Raw genomic sequence first — 14,632 nt, 5'->3', positions numbered from 1 at the left:
GTACAATAAAACAGTACTTTTTAATTTACAATTAATGATTACTTTGTATTCTACACTTCCACACTAGTGGCGGGCAAGCCATCTCAAAACTCAGAATAAACTGCTTCCTGCATAGTGCAGCCATCTATTGGCATTTTCCCGTTTGTTAATATTAATGTGCCAACAAAATAAATGAATGAATGAATAAAAACATAAATACAACAATCCTTAACAATAATTGTAGACCATTACAATTAGCTGGCGTTTAGAAATCATACAGAGACAAACAAAACATTAGGAAACAGACAGAAAAATCTTTGTTGCTGCAGTGTGCCTACAAACATTTTACACCCTTTTGAGAGTTATTTACAATAAAAAGGCTCGTGTGTTGAAAGAAGCAATGTGTATACGCGCGCTGTAGTGGGAAAGATCTGGCAAATGTGAATAGGAATTCTCTCAAACTTACATGAAATGAGACAAAAATGTTACTGCAAATGAAATTTGAGTGATATTTCGAGGCCGATCTTCCTTCAATCAGTCAGACAGAATGAGTAAGTTGTTAACAGTACGGGGAAAGAAATGTGGATTTTATGGGATTTCTGTAAATACGAATAAAACTTCGTATTTACAGAAACCAGAACTTGACACTGAAAAGAACGAGGGTTAAACCCGAGGCTCCAGAATGTTCCCATTCCGAGGAAAAGAACGAGGGGCCCGAGTTAAAAAAAAGGCAGGTCGCCGCACACTCGTACAAAGGTATGATGTTGTCAGACCTTCGGTTTTCTGAAATTTGAAGGGGCCATTTTAAAAGGACGTTTTCCTGAGGATGCAGTGGGTGAGTGAAGTTTCTGCTTTTTGGATATATTGTGGGCCGTATCCTGCAAGTAGTGCCATAGCAGGCCAACCCGTGGCGAGGGCGGAATAAATTCCTAACCACAAGCCTATCTGCAAAAATTAGTTTAATATCTTGACGTCATGTCGACGTCGTATCAGATATTAAGCTGATAAGAACAGATGTTTTTTATTGAACAATACTTTTGGCCACTTTACAGAAGAATGATATTTGCGTGGCAGAAATATCATTTTACAATTCTATTATACATTAATTTTCTATTTACAATTATTTACAGAGCGAAGCAGATATGTACAACAACTATTTTCAGAACCAAGCACTTATGTACAACATACTAGGTTTTTCTTTCTACTTACATATTTCGGGGGTTTGTACTTTGTGAACACTTAATCGGATAGTTCAGTGAGTCCATGTTAAATTTACCAGTTCTCCTGTCTGACGTCCGTGAGATGCTCCACATAGATATCCCTTGATTTACTTATTGTTTCACTTACGATGAGCTTTCGCATAAGTGATGCGTACTTCCTGCTGCAGATCCTGCTGAGAACTTTATCGTTGTTTGGATCCCATGATCCTAGTGCTCCGATTACAATTGCTTCTACGCGCACATCGTTGTATGTAGATTTCAGTGCTTCGATTAGCGGACGGTACTTGTTCATCTTCTCTCGGCGAGCAGCATCAAATGAAGACCGACGGTTGTCAAAAGCAACTGTTATGTCTAGGATGAGGCATGCGTTGTCTCTTGTTAGGATGATGTCCGGGCGTAGCGGGAGTCCTCTGACTGGCCGGTTCTCGGAGAGGAGCTGCCACCTTCCACTGGCTGCCTTTTTAATCCTCTCTACCACTGCATTGTGCCTCGCTTGGTAGAGACGGCTGTATCTCATGCAGTGGCAGAGGACATGCGGGAGGGTCTCGAGCTCAAAGTTGCATCTTCTGCAGCCACGGGAGCCATTCACATTGCGACGAACACCGTTCAGGGGGACGAGGTTTAGCCTTGCACGATGTATAAATCGCCAGTCGGCGAATCGTGTAAATGCCCCGTTTCGGAAAAAGTGAGAGCTTGCTTTGGCAGCCGCTGCGCATTCCATCGCCTTGCCCTGGTTGGGATAAGTGATGAGTTTCTCTGCGCGGGATTTCTTGATGGTATTCCGCAGGGTGCGGAATACAAGGCGTCGCTTGCCGGCTGTTATGGTGGTACCGTCATGAGAGATCTCCACAGTGTGGTCGTCAGAAATTGTCCACGTGACTTTTAGGCGACGGGCTGCGCTTCTGGCCGCGGACCAAACTGATGAAATTGGGTTGGAGGTGCTCCTGGGAAAGTCTTCGTCACATCCCGAAAGGAAAGCTGCAATCTCAGAGAAGGAAGGAACCCTTTTCAGTCGTCCACTTACAAGTCGCGTAAGGTCCTCCCAAGCGAGCTGTTGTATCCCAGGGTCCAATGAAGTGAGCAACTTGAAAGCGCTGTCAATCCTTGCTATATCTGAGCTTTCGGCAGCCAGCGGGATACCAAAGCATGCAGATTCCTTCGCGCCGTAAAGATATTCATTTGCCGCCTCGGGAGGTAGGTTGAGAGTCCTCTTTAGTAGCGGGCGCACATGTGAGTCAATCTTTGCCCAGTCGGTTTTCTTCAACCGGGCCGTCCTCATATCAAAATCCATTGATGGAAACACAAAGGATTTGAGCGCGTCAATGCGCTGCCAGGGAGCAAGTGGTGAATTCAGGATCATCTCACATTTCTGTAGGTAAGTATTGAGTGCCTCGATGTCCGGTGGTTGGTTGAATCCAATTGGTTTCCCCAAAAATTCCTCACCTTCACCCTCACGAAGACACCTGATGGCAGTGCCGTCGATCGAGAACTGAGAGTGGCGGACACCCGTTGGGCGAGCTCCGGAGATATGTAGGGAGAAGCATTTTCTGGGGTTGATGTAGAGGCCAAGCTTTCCAACCAGGTTGTGCGTCAGATTGAGTTGAGTTTGCAGCTCCGCAGGGGAGGGCGCGAGTAGCAGTAGGTCGTCGGCATACGCCAGTATGCGGTGTAGAGGACTTTGCCCTTGGACTGCGACAAGTATCGGGTTGATGGTCAAGTTGAACAACAGCCCACTTAGGGGGCAACCCTGACGTACTCCGATGTCAATTGGAATTGGATCCGTGGGGCCTTCCTCTGTGAAGACGCGTGTGGACGCATCCGTGTACAGCTCCTGTATCAGCTCGGTGAAATGATTCCCAACTCCAGAGGCTCGAAGCGCAGCAAAAATTGCATCGTGGGGCACGGATCCGAAGGCATTGGATAGGTCCAATGACGCCAGGCAGGTGTCAGATTGGCTGGTCCGTGCTAGCTGGATTCTCTGCTGAACAACGAAGTTATTTTCAAACACCCCGTCGAAGGGTAGAAATCCCTTCTGTGACGGGGAAAGGATGCAGTTGTCGATGAGCCAAGAAGTGAACCGTCGTGCCAGGCAACCACAGAACAGCTTGGCAATCGTAACACTCAGCGAGATAGGACGCCAGTTTTTGATGTTATGCGGGTCACCCCCTTTGGGTAACAGGATAGTACGAGAGTCTTTCCAAGCTGCAGGGACTTTCCTAGCTTTCAAGCAGATGTTGAAGATGGCTGCGAGTACTGTACAGTCCGGATCAACGGCCTTCCAATGGTTGTATGAGAGTCGATCGTGTCCGGGTGCCGAGTTTTCAGCTGAATAGAGTTTCCTTGCGATCTCTGCAGGAGAAAATGGAGAGAGGTCAAGTTCTCTGGGGAGAGGGGATGGTGAGGTGTACACTGAGGTGTCAACTCGGTTGTTGCATAGGGCAGCAGCAAAGTGATCTTGTATATCCTGTCTTCCAATTGGGCATCTCTGTGAATCATCCCCGCAAATCAGTCGGACCGCTCTGCGTCGGTTACGACGGTAGAGTTTCTGGAGCAACTTTGGGTCATCACGTATCTTGGCGGAATTGTTGTTGTTTCCACTTACATCCTCGCTAGCGGGAGGAAGACGAACTGCACTCGCGGCGGCCATCAAGATCTCGTCAAGTAACGTGGAAAAGGCATCCCACTGCTCAGTGGTCATCGGGTCGGAAAACTCTTCCAGTCGTTCTACGAAGTGTTCAAGGGGGGACGTGACTTGTATTTCTACACCACCCAGTGGAGATCTCTCGGCATCATCCGATACGGCTTCTGGAACCGGTGAGTCGGGTGTAACTGTAGGACCGGTAGGTGAAGGCGAATCCGGGAAGGACGGCTCCGGGGAGTGTTCTTCAAAGGAAGGGTTGGTTCCCAGATTGTCAGTCAAAGGCGCATCAACCTGTGGGGTAGTCCTCGTGTCTGTTCCTGGAGGTGCGGCATCCTCTTGATAGGGCAAGGTATTAGGGTCTGTTGCACTTGTCGATTGGTAGGCAGTGGAAGGTCCATCAGTTCTAGCATCATCTTGGCGAGATGTACGGAATCGTGCAGTCCGTGCCTGTCGTCTTGCCGAGGTGGAGGGAAGGAGAGGCGTCACTAGAGGTGGCTGGAGTAAGCGCTGCCGTTCACGTCGGTGGCGTGCTTGGTGGTTAAGGAATCCACCCCGTGTTTGGCATGAGAAGTCGCACTGGGTACATCTCCAACGATGTTGAATGCCCGATTCGACGACTACGGGCCGGTCTCTAAAGCATTGATGGGTCGAGACCTTAACGGCGATGGGCAATAGGCAGTGTGCACACCAGTTCCGAGTGCTAGCAACATCTATGCCATGTGTGTACAAGAGGTGTCTGCAGAGCGAGTGGCGGAGTTGGGTCCAGCGTTTCGAATGGAATGTCCTATGGCAGTCCCTTTCGGTGCAGTGGAGTGTGTCTTGCATCGGGAAGAGTAGATGGACAATAGAGTCACGTCGGCAGGATGTCTCTGGGCAGGACTCATGATTCTCCACATGAGTGGGCATAGGCAAAGGCTCCCTCACTGACAGGTTCTGCAATGGCCTGCTAGGACGTGGGCCAGGTGCAATTTGCTCAGTAGAAGTCGTAGCAGCATGTGAGCGTATTACATTGCTGTCTGGTGCGGGCAATTCAGTAGAGAGCAGATCAGTCCTTTCTGAGGGAGTGAGGCATAGGATGAGGACGTCCGCATCAGTCGTGTCTCCAGCGCTGGAGGTAGTATCCAAGCGTGTCTGGCAGGGTACTTGAGGTGCGACATCGGATTCACCAGGTAGGTCTTTACTAGGCGAAGTGGTCACCGGGACAGTGGCAGTCAAAGCAGGTTGAGGAGCAGCGTCTGTTGAGCCAGAGGCAGTGCAGTCCGTGTGGACGGGGCCTGGTGCAGGAGCAGCGGGCGGTGAAGAAGCGGCGTCAGTCAGTGTCTCAGGAGTTGAGGAGGTAAAGTCATCGTCTCCAGGAGAGGTGGGAGGCGGAGCCTGTCTGTGACGGAGGTGACGATGGGACCGCAGCTGTTTCTTATTCAGGCAGGAGCGACCACAATCCGGGCAGGTGACGGCAGACGCCAGTTGAGGTGTGGAAGCATTAGTCTTTGGTCCAGGTATGACGGTGGGAGTAGAATTCCTGGCCGGGAGGGTGAAGTATGGTGTCGACGGGATTGACGTCTCCGAAGGTGGCAGCAAGTTCCTTGTGTTCTCCGCAGGAAACACCTTGGATTTAGCAGGTACGTTGGACGTCAGAGACTCCGTCCCCGCGGTGGAGGTGATCACTGCGCAGACAGGACCGGTTGAAGCAGGATGAGCAGAACTCTCTCTCATGGATGGCGAAGAAAGAGCTTCAGCGTAAGTGCGTGGGGGTGAGCTCGTGAGTGTGTTCGATGAGCAGGCATGACCAGCCGCCGTCCGAGCCCGTGTATGATGACATACGGGCGAGATCAATGACCCAGGAATGCTCGCAGCTACCCTTCTGTCAGGAGGTGGGTGGAGCTGACTGTCTTTCTCCTGCACGTGCGTCCTTGTATGCCTTCTGAGGCCCCTTCTGCTCGTACACTCCAATCCGCAGACGTAGCATGCGAATGTAGACTGGGGTGTGGTGGGCGTGTCCTTGGCAGAGGAGGACGTGTGAGCAGACTTGGCGAGTGATGAACCCTCTGGTGTCCTTCGTTCACTAGGTTGACAAGTGACCACAGGTAGGAGCGGTGTGCAGCCAGAAGTCTTGGCTTGAATTCTATCCAACAGTTGGCGTAAGTGTCCACCTTTGGAAAGGGGCGGTCCAGAGGGTGTAACGAAAGCTGGCACGTGTCTGGGCAAGGAGGACGACCCGGTGGGCGTGGCTTCACTAGTGGCGATACTCCCGTAGTAGTAGGTGGGCACACTCCTGGCAGACGAGCCGGCTCCGGGCAGGCAAGGCGTGGCACTAGGGACCACAGCGGCGACTCCAGGATGAGCAGTGGCACTAGAAGATGCAGGAACAGCTCTGGAACCTCCAGTGGCAATTTCGGGAGAGGCACTCGCTCCAAGGGCAAGAATAGCTCCGGCAGATCCAGCGACGACACAAGAGTTTCCATCGGAGGATCCATGGTCTGCAGCGGCGACTTGGGAAGTAGCCGGAACGGATTGGATCAATCCAGGGACAGATGCAACCGGGAAGGCTCCGGCCGTCACAGGGATGTCTTCAGAAGCTCCAGGGTAGGCAGGAATGGCCTCAGACAATCCGGGGGCCTCAGCTTCTGCATCAGGCGCACCAGGAGAGGCTCCAATAGATCCAGGGATGGCTTGGGAAGCATCAGCGGCTGATCCCGGAGCAAGAGGGACGACTCCATTGGATCCAGGGATAGCTCCAGCGGGAACGGCGGGCACTCCATGGTCAACAGCTGCTCCAGGGACTCCATGAACAGCACGGGAACAGGTTCCAATGGATCCAGCAACAGGACCTCCAGCGGGAACGGCAGGCACTCCACGGTCAACAGCTACAACAGGAACGTCTCCAGGGACTCCATGCACCGTATGGGAACCTGCTCCGGCATCCAGGACTCCAAAACTGGCTTCAGGAGGCGGTGAGCGTCTTCCAGGGCTCCGAACTCCAGGCGGTGGGCGGGGCCTCGGCGGTGGGCGAGGCCTAGAAACAGGAAACATCTTTAGCCACCAGTCTACCTGTAAAAACAGTAAGAAGTGACTAAAAAAGATGAAAAAGTATCGGCAACTCGACCGATTTACTACACTTTGATCTTAGCCAAAAGGCCGAGAAGCGATGCAGAATTCTCTGGCGTGATGAATTCACTTTCAATTTTTCATATTTCAAAAGTCCTGAGCATTCGTGCAGGGGGAGAAGGGGGTGCAGAAGACTCAGGTTAGCGAGTGCTGCTTGGGGGTTTTTTATGATATGTCGTTATTTCATCCTCCTCCTGTGTAACAAAAAAAGAGGTGTACAAGGATGACCAATTTCTGTCTAGTCAAGTGGATCATTTTGCGGTCCTTTCTAATGTTCCCATTCTGGAGGCGTCAGTCCCCTCCTCCTTGGGCGGGGCTAGTTTTAAAAAGCCAAGGACGTCAAAAGTTCATTTCATTCAAGATTCAATTGCAAATTTTATTCTTACTACAGCAAATGAACCACAATGCTGAAATATCCTCACAGATATTTCTACAATATCGCAATAACTTACAGTAGTCATATTGGACGTTTTACGGAAACGTTGGCCGGAACAAAATTCAAAGTAGAAAAAGTTAATCCGATCTCAACGCGAAATCGCTACAGTCAATAACAGCAGTAAGTAAACAACTGAATTCCGGTGTTTTCCTCCAGCTTTTATAAGCTTATGCACCATGCAACATAATATTCTCGTATTTTCTCAATTTTTTTCAGATGGGAAAAGAGGACAATGAAATATTCATGAAAGTGTTCATTTCTCTGGAGTAGCTTCCTCCTCCGAAAAATCTCATTCTTCACTGCAGGTGAATATAAAACAAATGTAATTACAAAGGCAATAAAAATAGCAAAACCAAAAATAAATAAATAAATATTCCTGGAGTTATCGAATGCCCATGCTTGGGAAGAAATTATTTTTTGTGATTAAACAAATATTGAGACAGTAAAATTTATCAGCCAAAACTGCATTACATAATGCCAGAGTTTGATTGACACAAACTCGACATGCACAGTCCAGCACATGGTTTCCAACTCAGAGATACTCTCTCTCTCTCTCTCTTCAGTTCAAACGTTGCACTTGAAAACACAGAGTGAAATATTAGGAACTTAAAACAATTAAACAAACAGAAAAATTACAAAAAACACTTTACAAATTCATTTGTAATATGTACAATAAAACAGTACTTTTTAATTTACAATTAATGATTACTTTGTATTCTACACTTCCACACTAGTGGCGGGCAAGCCATCTCAAAACTCAGAATAAACTGCTTCCTGCATAGTGCAGCCATCTATTGGCATTTTCCCGTTTGTTAATATTAATGTGCCAACAAAATAAATGAATGAATGAATAAAAACATAAATACAACAATCCTTAACAATAATTGTAGACCATTACAATTAGCTGGCGTTTAGAAATCATACAGAGACAAACAAAACATTAGGAAACAGACAGAAAAATCTTTGTTGCTGCAGTGTGCCTACAAACATTTTACACCCTTTTGAGAGTTATTTACAATAAAAAGGCTCGTGTGTTGAAAGAAGCAATGTGTATACGCGCGCTGTAGTGGGAAAGATCTGGCAAATGTGAATAGGAATTCTCTCAAACTTACATGAAATGAGACAAAAATGTTACTGCAAATGAAATTTGAGTGATATTTCGAGGCCGATCTTCCTTCAATCAGTCAGACAGAATGAGTAAGTTGTTAACAGTACGGGGAAAGAAATGTGGATTTTATGGGATTTCTGTAAATACGAATAAAACTTCGTATTTACAGAAACCAGAACTTGACACTGAAAAGAACGAGGGTTAAACCCGAGGCTCCAGAATGTTCCCATTCCGAGGAAAAGAACGAGGGGCCCGAGTTAAAAAAAAGGCAGGTCGCCGCACACTCGTACAAAGGTATGATGTTGTCAGACCTTCGGTTTTCTGAAATTTGAAGGGGCCATTTTAAAAGGACGTTTTCCTGAGGATGCAGTGGGTGAGTGAAGTTTCTGCTTTTTGGATATATTGTGGGCCGTATCCTGCAAGTAGTGCCATAGCAGGCCAACCCGTGGCGAGGGCGGAATAAATTCCTAACCACAAGCCTATCTGCAAAAATTAGTTTAATATCTTGACGTCATGTCGACGTCGTATCAGATATTAAGCTGATAAGAACAGATGTTTTTTATTGAACAATATTTTTGGCCACTTTACAGAAGAATGATATTTGCGTGGCAGAAATATCATTTTACAATTCTATTATACATTAATTTTCTATTTACAATTATTTACAGAGCGAAGCAGATATGTACAACAACTATTTTCAGAACCAAGCACTTATGTACAACATACTAGGTTTTTCTTTCTACTTACATATTTCGGGGGTTTGTACTTTGTGAACACTTAATCGGATAGTTCAGTGAGTCCATGTTAAATTTACCAGTTCTCCTGTCTGACGTCCGTGAGATGCTCCACATAGATATCCCTTGATTTACTTATTGTTTCACTTACGATGAGCTTTCGCATAAGTGATGCGTACTTCCTGCTGCAGATCCTGCTGAGAACTTTATCGTTGTTTGGATCCCATGATCCTAGTGCTCCGATTACAATTGCTTCTACTCGCACATCGTTGTATGTAGATTTCAGTGGTTCGATTAGCGGACGGTACTTGTTCATCTTCTCTCGGCGAGCAGCATCAAATGCAGACCGACGGTTGTCAAAAGCAACTGTTATGTCTAGGATGAGGCATGCGTTGTCTCTTGTTAGGATGATGTCCGGGCGTAGCGGGAGTCCTCTGACTGGCCGGTTCTCGGAGAGGAGCTGCCACCTCCCACTGGCTGCCTTTATAATCCTCTCTACCACTGCATTGTGCCTCGCTTGGTAGAGACGGCTGTATCTCATGCAGTGGCAGAGGACATGCGGGAGGGTCTCGAGCTCAAAGTTGCATCTTCTGCAGCCACGGGAGCCATTCACATTGCGACGAACACCGTTCAAGGGGACGAGGTTTAGCCTTGCACGATGTATAAATCGCCAGTCGGCGAATCGTGTAAATGCCCCGTTCCGGAAAAAGTGAGAGCTTGCTTTGGCAGCCGCTGCGCATTCCATCGCCTTGCCCTGGTTGGGATAAGTGATGAGTTTCTCTGCGCGGGATTTCTTGATGGCATTCCGCAGGGTGCGGAATACAAGGCGTCGCTTGCCGGCTGTTATGGTGGTACCGTCATGAGAGATCTCCACAGTGTGGTCGTCAGAAATTGTCCACGTGACTTTTAGGCGACGGGCTGCGCTTCTGGCCGCGGACCAAACTGATGAAATTGGGTTGGAGGTGCTCCTGGGAAAGTCTTCGTCACATCCCGAAAGGAAAGCTGCAATCTCAGAGAAGGAAGGAACCCTTTTCAGTCGTCCACTTACAAGTCGCGTAAGGGCCTCCCAAGCGAGCTGTTGTATCCCAGGGTCCAATGAAGTGAGCAACTTGAAAGCGCTGTCAATCCTTGCTATATCTGAGCTTTCGGCAGCCAGCGGGATACCAAAGCATGCAGATTCCTTCGCGCCGTAAAGATATTCATTTGCCGCCTCGGGAGGTAGGTTGAGAGTCCTCTTTAGTAGCGGGCGCACATGTGAGTCAATCTTTGCCCAGTCGGTTTTCTTCAACCGGGCCGTCCTCATATCAAAATCCATTGATGGAAACACAAAGGATTTGAGCGCGTCAATGCGCTGCCAGGGAGCAAGTGGCGAATTCAGGATCATCTCGCATTTCTGTAGGTAAGTATTGAGTGCCTCGATGTCCGGTGGTTGGTTGAATCCAATTGGTTTCCCCAAAAATTCCTCACCTTCACCCTCACGAAGACACCTGATGGCAGTGCCGTCGATCGAGAACTGAGAGTGGCGGACACCCGTTGGGCGAGCTCCGGAGATATGTAGGGAGAAGCATTTTCTGGGGTTGATGTAGAGGCCAAGCTTTCCAACCAGGTTGTGCGTCAGATTGAGTTGAGTTTGCAGCTCCGCAGGGGAGGGCGCGAGTAGCAGTAGGTCGTCGGCATACGCCAGTATGCGGTGTAGAGGACTTTGCCCTTGGACTGCGACAAGTATCGGGTTGATGGTCAAGTTGAACAACAGCCCACTTAGGGGGCAACCCTGACGTACTCCGATGTCAATTGGAATTGGATCCGTGGGGCCTTCCTCTGTGAAGACGCGTGTGGACGCATCCGTGTACAGCTCCTGTATCAGCTCGGTGAAATGATTCCCAACTCCAGAGGCTCGAAGCGCAGCAAAAATTGCATCGTGGGGCACGGATCCGAAGGCATTGGATAGGTCCAATGACGCCAGGCAGATGTCAGATTGGCTGGTCCGTGCTAGCTGGATTCTCTGCTGAACAACGAAGTTATTTTCAAACACCCCGTCGAAGGGTAGAAATCCCTTCTGCGACGGGGAGAGGATGCAGTTGTCGATGAGCCAAGAAGTGAACCGTCGTGCCAGGCAACCACAGAACAGCTTGGCAATCGTAACACTCAGCGAGATAGGACGCCAGTTTTTGATGTTATGCGGGTCACCCCCTTTGGGTAACAGGATAGTACGAGAGTCTTTCCAAGCTGCAGGGACTTTCCTAGCTTTCAAGCAGATGTTGAAGATGGCTGCGAGTACTGTACAGTCCGGATCAACGGCCTTCCAATGGTTGTATGAGAGTCGATCGTGTCCGGGTGCCGAGTTTTCAGCTGAATAGAGTTTCCTTGCGATCTCTGCAGGAGAAAATGGAGAGAGGTCAAGTTCTCTGGGGAGAGGGGATGGTGAGGTGTACACTGAGGTGTCAACTCGGTTGTTGCATAGGGCAGCAGCAAAGTGATCTTGTATATCCTGTCTTCCAATTGGGCATCTCTGTGAATCATCCCCGCAAATCAGTCGGACCGCTCTGCGTCGGTTACGACGGTAGAGTTTCTGGAGCAACTTTGGGTCATCACGTATCTTGGCGGAATTGTTGTTGTTTCCAGTTACATCCTCGCTAGCGGGAGGAAGACGAACTGCACTCGCGGCGGCCATCAAGATCTCGTCAAGTAACGTGGAAAAGGCATCCCACTGCTCAGTGGTCATCGGGTCGGAAAACTCTTCCAGTCGTTCTACGAAGTGTTCAAGGGGGGACGTGACTTGTATTTCTACACCACCCAGTGGAGATCTCTCGGCATCATCCGATACGGCATCTGGAACCGGTGAGTCGGGTGTAACTGTAGGACCGGTAGGTGAAGGCAAATCCGGGAAGGACGGCTCCGGGGAGTGTTCTTCAAACGAAGGGTTGGTTCCCAGATTGTCAGTCAAAGGCGCATCAACCTGTGGGGTAGTCCTCATGTCTGTTCCTGGAGGTGCGGCATCCTCTTGATAGGGCAAGGTATTAGGGTCTGTTGCACTTGTCGATTGGTAGGCAGTGGAAGGTCCATCAGTTCTAGCATCATCTTGGCGAGATGTACGGAATCGTGCAGTCCGTGCCTGTCGTCTTGCCGAGGTGGAGGGAAGGAGAGGCGTCACTAGAGGTGGCTGGAGTAAGCGCTGCCGTTCACGTCGGTGGCGTGCTTGGTGGTTTAGGAATCCACCCCGTGTTTGGCATGAGAAGTCGCACTGGGTACATCTCGAACGATGTTGAATGCCCGATTCGACGACTACGGGCCGGTCTCTAAAGCATTGATGGGTCGAGACCTTAACGGCGATGGGCAATAGGCAGTGTACACACCAGTTCCGAGTGCTAGCAACATCTATGCCATGTGTGTACAAGAGGTGTCTGCAGAGCGAGTGGCGGAGTTGGGTCCAGCGTTTCGAATGGAATGTCCTATGGCAGTCCCTTTCGGTGCAGTGGAGTGTGTCTTGCATCGGGAAGAGTAGATGGACAATAGAGTCACGTCGGCAGGATGTCTCTGGGCAGGACTCATGATTCTCCACATGAGTGGGCATAGGCAAAGGCTCCCTCACTGACAGGTTCTGCAATGGCCTGCTAGGACGTGGGCCAGGTGCAATTTGCTCAGTAGAAGTCGTAGCAGCATGTGAGCGTATTACATTGCTGTCTGGTGCGGGCAATTCAGTAGAGAGCAGATCAGTCCTTTCTGAGGGAGTGAGGCATAGGATGAGGACGTCCGCATCAGTCGTGTCTCCAGCGCTGGAGGTAGTATCCAAGCGTGTCTGGCAGGGTACTTGAGGTGCGACATCGGATTCACCAGGTAGGTCTTTACTAGGCGAAGTGGTCACCGGGACAGTGGCAGTTAAAGCAGGTTGAGGAGCAGCGTCTGTTGAGCCAGAGGCAGTGCAGTCCGTGTGGACGGGGCCTGGTGCAGGAGCAGCGGGCGGTGAAGAAGCGGCGTCAGTCAGTGTCTCAGGAGTTGAGGAGGTAAAGTCATCGTCTCCAGGAGAGGTAGGAGGGGGAACCTGTCTGTGACGGAGGTGACGATGGGACCGCAGCTGTTTCTTATTCAGGCAGGAGCGACCACAATCCGGGCAGGTGACGGCAGACGCCAGTTGAGGTGTGGATGCATTAGTCTTTGGTCCAGGTATGACGGTGGGAGTAGAATTCCTGGCCGGGAGGGTGGAGTATGGTGTCGACGGGATTGACGTCTCCGAAGGTGGCAGCAAGTTCCTTGTGTTCTCCGCAGGAAACACCTTGGATTTAGCAGGTACGTTGGACGTCAGAGACTCCGTCCCCGCGGTGGAGGTGATCACTGCGCAGAGAGGACCGGTTGAAGCAGGATGAGCAGAACTCTCTCTCATGGATGGCGAAGAAAGAGCTTCAGCGTAAGTGCGTGGGGGTGAGCTCGTGAGTGTGTTCGATGAGCAGGCATGACCAGCCGCCGTCCGAGCCCGTGTATGATGACATACGGGCGAGATCAATGACCCAGGAATGCTCGCAGCTACCCTTCTGTCAGGAGGTGGGTGGAGCTGACTGTCTTTCTCCTGCACGTGCGTCCTTGTATGCCTTCTGAGGCCCCTTCTGCTCGTACACTCCAATCCGCAGACGTAGCATGCGAATGTAGACTGGGGTGTGGTGGGCGTGTCCTTGGCAGAGGAGGACGTGTGAGCAGACTTGGCGAGTGATGAACCCTCTGGTGTCCTTCGTTCACTAGGTTGACAAGTGACCACAGGTAGGAGCGGTGTGCAGCCAGAAGTCTTGGCTTGAATTCTATCCAACAGTTGGCGTAAGTGTCCACCTTTGGAAAGGGGCGGTCCAGAGGGTGTAACGAAAGCTGGCACGTGTCTGGGCAAGGAGGACGACCCGGTGGGCGTGGCTTCACTAGTGGCGATACTCCCGTAGTAGTAGGTGGGCACACTCCTGGCAGACGAGCCGGCTCCGGGCAGGCAAGGCGTGGCACTAGGGACCACAGCGGCGACTCCAGGATGAGCAGTGGCACTAGAAGATGCAGGAACAGCTCTGGAACCTCCAGTGGCAATTTCGGGAGAGGCACTCGCTCCAAGGGCAAGAATAGCTCCGGCAGATCCAGCGACGACACAAGAGTTTCCATCGGAGGATCCATGGTCTGCAGCGGCGACTTGGGATGTAGCCGGAACGGATTGGATCAATCCAGGGACAGATGCAACCGGGAAGGCTCCGGCCGTCACAGGGATGTCTTCAGAAGCTCCAGGGTAGGCAGGAATGGCCTCAGACAATCCGGGGGCCTCAGCTTCTGCATCAGGCGCACCAGGAGAGGCTCCAATAGATCCAGGGATGGCTTGGGAAGCATCAGCGGCTGATCCCGGAGCAAGAGGGACGACTCCATTGGATCCAGGGATAGCTCCAGCGGGAA

General features: G+C 50.2%; 3 pseudogenes; all 3 read right to left on the bottom strand.

Moving 5' to 3' along the window:
- Nucleotides 1-840: 840 nt before the first annotated feature.
- LOC146994739 (U2 spliceosomal RNA) lies at nucleotides 841-1,042 on the bottom strand (annotated as a pseudogene).
- Nucleotides 1,043-6,837: 5,795 nt separating this feature from the next.
- LOC146994738 (U2 spliceosomal RNA) lies at nucleotides 6,838-6,987 on the bottom strand (annotated as a pseudogene).
- Nucleotides 6,988-8,888: 1,901 nt separating this feature from the next.
- Nucleotides 8,889-9,062, bottom strand: LOC146994737 (U2 spliceosomal RNA; annotated as a pseudogene).
- Between the last annotated feature and the right edge of the window lie 5,570 nt (nucleotides 9,063-14,632).

Source organism: Stegodyphus dumicola, chromosome 11, assembly GCF_044657685.1.
Source record: "Stegodyphus dumicola isolate Sdum_Otavi_A_Nest chromosome 11, ASM4465768v1".
NCBI lineage: Eukaryota > Metazoa > Arthropoda > Arachnida > Araneae > Eresidae > Stegodyphus > Stegodyphus dumicola.
Note: the sequence above shows the minus strand (reverse complement) of the source record. Positions and strands in the feature narration are given on the sequence as shown.